This window comes from Pinus tabuliformis, chromosome X, assembly GCF_031772625.1.
Source record: "Pinus tabuliformis cultivar Carrire ecotype Pingquan chromosome X, CPIR1, whole genome shotgun sequence".
Taxonomy (NCBI): Eukaryota; Viridiplantae; Streptophyta; class Pinopsida; order Pinales; family Pinaceae; genus Pinus; species Pinus tabuliformis.
The window spans coordinates 116,866,416-116,872,060 of NC_142308.1; positions in this window are offsets into that span (position 1 = coordinate 116,866,416).

Genomic DNA, 5,645 nt, shown 5'->3' on the forward strand with positions numbered 1-5,645 from the left:
TGTAGAAAGAATGATTTCTCCCCATTTCATCTCATCCACCTCCATTCACTTCCATTGATGATGAGTTTTTTTTTACAAATCTCAATATCTAATTTTATTTTGCAACTTCCATAATGTGATTGAAAACAATTTTTTTTAAGAGTATGAGTTTTTGAATATTAAGGTTGTTAATTTTGATTTTTTAAAATTTATTAAAAAATAGTTTTATTAAGTAGTGGTAAGATGAATACTCCCTAATTTTTTCTATATTGAATTTTAGATAGTCGATATTTTTTTTTTGGTATCTAATCGAATTTGAATTCGATTTTCCGTAGAAAATTGAATTTGAATTCGAATTTGAACTTGGTAACTATGTTGGAAACCTGCCTTTACCCACTGGACCCCGGAGTTATACAGTTCACCCGGAATGATCGATGGATCAATTGATATACTATTTGGAGGCAATGTTGTTTTAGCTCATTATTTTTAGTACTATCCCAATTTAGATCTAGGTCTCCATGTACCAAGTGCCCCTCAAAAAAATTGGGATAGAGTTGAGCCAAAAGATCTCAATTCAAAATAAATTCATGAGGAAGATGATTTTGTACGTCTCCTTCTTTATGGTCTAAGAGTCACTTACCATACCTCACCCTAGATTTCACTTTTTGACACAACTATGTGTGTGAACTCCTGGAATTCATGATAAACAACACAAAGAATAGTTTATTTTTAAGTTACTACCATTGACTAGAATCCCGTTGATACAAAAAAAGATTGGAACCCCCAAAGAAGCATTAGAAAATGATATGATAATGGTTAGTGCCATCCCATAGGGTCCTTATTTCTGGGATATGTTGTGATAACATATTTGTTTTGGGCTTTGGAAGCCAACATTGTCAGCCTGCTTGCTTTGTAAACCATCACCATATTTAGTTTACCGAATTATCACCTCAGACCCACAATCCTAGTCCTCCTCAGATGTCGATTCAGCTAGCCAGTGCTAAAAAAAAAGGAGACAAATCTAAGGAGACAATTTTGATGTATTCGCAAATGGCCCTTACGTTAGCCCAACTAAGGTTACAGAAGTACCTGTGGCCTTCCAAGGGGACCTTCCTCCAGTTAAATTAAAGATATGCCACCTCAACCAGATGTAATACTCCGAGAGAGGCTGAACTTCCACGCTGCCTAGGAAGGGGAGAATGGTAAAGCGAGTAACCTGTGGCGAGTTCTTCCTTCGTTTTCGAGGATAGAAAGAAAAAATCCAAAAATCTAATCCAACTCTGAAATCTAATCCCATTGGATGAAGATGCTATTATGGATGGTTCCTTCTCTTTGATCCAAAAAACCCTTCCAAATGCACATTTTATAAATAAAAAATTGGAATTTGGGGGTTCATAAGGGGATTATGCCACCCAATATTCAGGTGATCCTTTCCTGGAACCCTTCGACTGTACATGCACCTTTTGACTTCTTTTGGCTTCCTTTACCATTTCATTTTTCCTCTCTCTCACACAGTTCCAGAACAATGAGTTATACCAACCACTAGATTCGCACTTTGGTGAAAAATTTATTTATATTCCTCTCATTTGCAAAATAATTATATTTGAGCCGACTTCGGCACATCCAGACCCTAAATAGTTTACCATTGTTAGGCAAATGAATTACAATAAATGATTTTCATAACATTTTACAAACTAAATTTTATTTTTCTTAACACTTTTCACATTAAAATTTGTTTTACCGACTTTCCTCAAATTAGATGTTAAAATTGATTTCAAATAAAATAAAATGGCTATATTTTTTAATATTAAAAAGCTAGTTTTAATTTGCTCCATGGTGTAGATCAGTTGATGATAGAATGGGTTCTTAAGACATTTCTTATGATGTTATTGGTTTAGACTTCGATTAGCTTAGTGTACCATGTGTGAGGCAATGTGGGTACACTTGGAGGAGAATTTGGTAGTGGATAGAATCGATCCCCTGTCACATAAGTACAAACTCGCTATAGTTGTTGATTCTGCCATATACAAAAAATAACAATAATAATAATAATCTTATTTTTTAAATTTGATTGAATTAAATATTATCAAAATTAGATGTTATTAAAAGCACATGATTTTATTGGAGGTAGTTTAGGTGATGGCAATAAGGGAAACTAATTTTCCTATAAGCATTTTCTAAATTGTGTCACCACTCAAACACTCTCATAGAAAAAAGAAGTCTTAACCCCACCCAAGAATGCCTAAAAGGAAACTCTCAAGAAAGCCACCCAATGTCACCTTGGTGGCCTTCTCTCACTTTTTAGACTACACTAAAGGACATCCTTATCAAGAGGGGAATCCTTAAAGATAGATATAAGTTAGGTCATTGGGTAATGAAGGGAAGTTCCATAACAAAGACTAGTGATTTGACATTACTCACTCTCAAAGTAAAAGGCTAGGGATAAGTGTGTGAATAATTAAACAAACCATGAATTATGAACAAATGTTGAATTATTTTAATTAGACAACTATTCTTATTCATGCAATGAAATTACACTTGAAAAATGAAAGATAAAACTTGCTCAATTAACCATATAGCATGAGATGCTAGTTAAGCATATATACAATGGCACAATAAAATAGAAAATGAATCATAAATTGTCTATATAGGTAAGTCATTAGATCATTCATTCATCGTATTCATGAGCATTAGAGATTGAGAGTTCATTATCATCATCAAGAGACCATTCCACAATTAAGAGGTCATGCACCAATTGTAGTAACTATGTTTGGGATGACAAAGAGTTATGTGTTTGCGATGATAATTAATAAAGGAAATATTCAAGCTTGTCGTTGTTACTAAGGACAATGAAGACAACAAATTTGAATGTGGACCACTTACACATTTGTAACATTCAAGTGTCATCCATTTATCATCAATTTATCACCATTTATAGTTGGGTAGTTTGTAACCGTAGAATTGTGGCCCAAACGATGTATTTCTAACATTCCAAAGTGTTTAATTACAACTAATGAACAACGAGAAATACCATTAGTGTGTGAGTACATTAACCACTATGTATTTAGAACAAATTTCCATTAAAGCTAGAGATCAATGTAAGTTTTAAAGAACCCCTAAACAATAAGAAATTCCATACATCAACATCAAATATTTAAGAAGTGTGTGCATTGTCTAAATTGTGTGTAGAGTGCATCGATAATGGAACTGTTGGGCTTTGATCACTATCTCATTATGTGTGTTATGAAGTGGCATTTCAAATTAGAAAGTGATCATACATCTACAAAAAGGCAAGTATTAAGTAAAATGTCTATAAAATCTTAAAAATAGTAAATTGTTAGCCTTATGAACCAAGTTATTTCATGTTCCCATGCATTGATTTGTGTAACACTGTGGTTAAAATTTCAAATGTGTTAAAAAAGGTAAGAAATAAATGTATCAAGAACAAAATTTGACCATGATGCAAATTTGTAAACCCTTTTCATAATTATAATTAAAGAACTTAAATATCAAGGTGTTTCATGCATTCATGTACTCATGTGAAGCTTAAGAGTGTTTACTATGCCATAGATATGTTACCTAGATATGTCAAATCCAACATAAACAAGTACAAATATGATATTGCATCCTTACAAGTAAAGCATTAATCATTTTTAATTTATGTTAATAATTTTTAATTTGTCACTTATTATCTAGTCATATATTTTAGCCATAGACTAAATTAGTCATTTAAGTTAGTCGCTTTTAGTTCAGTCACTTAAATCTAGTCATATATTTTATCCCTATACAAAATTAGTCGTTTGTAGTTTAGTCACTTAAAATTGATCAAATTTAGTAGTAATTCACTTGAAATAATTGTAGTGATTAACTTTTTTAGTCGCATAGTCACTAATCTCTCATTCTATACTAGTGTAGTAATTGTATATTAGATTGATATATTTTTAGAACTTAATTCCTAAATTGTTAATCTTACAAGTTTTCAGTGTCCTAATGCAATTGATATATGAATCGAAGAAATAATTACTAATAATCATAATTCCATCACTACAAAGTTATGATTTTGATATTCTTAATAAAACAATAATTGCTTCTTTAATTTTATGATATACTTTATATGAATATATTACAATAATATAAAAATTAAAGGTTAAATCACAACATTTTAATTATAGTTATAATAAAATTAAATATCAAAAATCATACAAAATTTTGAATAAAAAAAATTAATGTTTGGATTTTTTTTAATATTTATTATAATTAATTTTATTTTTTTAATATATTATAAAATTTAATATTAAAATAATAAAAATATAATTCCTTAATTCTAATTTTATATATTATATATAATTAATAATTAATAATTAAAAATAAAAAAATGTTCAAAGTAATTATTTATATGTATAAAATGAATTAACTCACTTCGGGCATAAAATGATACAAAATTTCAATGTCTTAAGCAAGGTAATACACTACCAGTTGTTTACAATTGTTTCATTTCAATAACACTTTGAAAAATTCATAGTTCAATTTCATTTCAATAACATTTTATTGTAAGTTCATTGTCACACAACATGCATTATGTTGTCTTTGTGTTGTTTTTTTCTTTTTAATTGTTCGATAGCTCTTTTTGTTGAGTATTACTTTGTTAATAATGAAAAATAAATTTGCGAAAATTACATTTTTTTAAATGAGTTTTATAAAGAAAATAATAAAATAAAATTTATAAATTAAGTAATAAATACATATTTTTAAAATTTTTTTAATTAAAAAAATGTGCCTTGAGGTATACATAGTTTAATTTTGGATCACATGACTTGTGCAGACCAAATTTTCCCAACTAACAGTTGGATCACATTCTCAAAACTTTTATTTGTATTTTTGTTTATTTATTTAATTTTTGAGAATATCTATTCTATATATTTTTGATAAATTTATTATGTGTTAAATTAAAAATCTATAAAAAGACATGTTTACTATAATTTTAAGTATAGGTAATGATAGTTGGATGTATAATTAAATTTTGCATCTAATAAGAATCTATTCTACATGTTTTTGATAAACACTTAGATAAATTGGAAATAGAGGAAAAACGTGTTTCTTTACTCTTTGAATACATAATTAAATTCTACATCTAATGAGTACCTACCTTGCGTGCTTTTGATAGATACACAATGAGATAAATTAGAAATATATGAAAAAAATACATATATGTTTGGTTGTAGAATTTAATAAGTATTAAGAAAGTATTTTTTTGGGCCCTATATACTTTTTTTTAATGAAAATGATCTTTTTTTTTTTTGTAAGCTGAGGCATGATTCTATTACTATTAACTGAAAAAACTATGTACAGATACTTAAACATGGCGCCACCCGCCCAGAAGGGAAACCAGGTGGACTTCGAAAGTATATAACACCCATCCAAAAAAATAGACCTCCAGTTTATCAAATCTGATTGATAAGCTACCTGGTCTACCTATCAACATACTACTATGCACAGCTGTAAAGAAAAGCGATATCAAAATTACAAAAAGAGTCATATAGTAACCTCCTTAATCTACGGCTTCATGGCCTCATCAGTCCTGGTATTAGGTTCTGCCTTAACTATTCCATTATCCTTGAGCAACTGGATCAACTGGTCCATCTTCCTGTCCTGCATCAGGAGTGTTA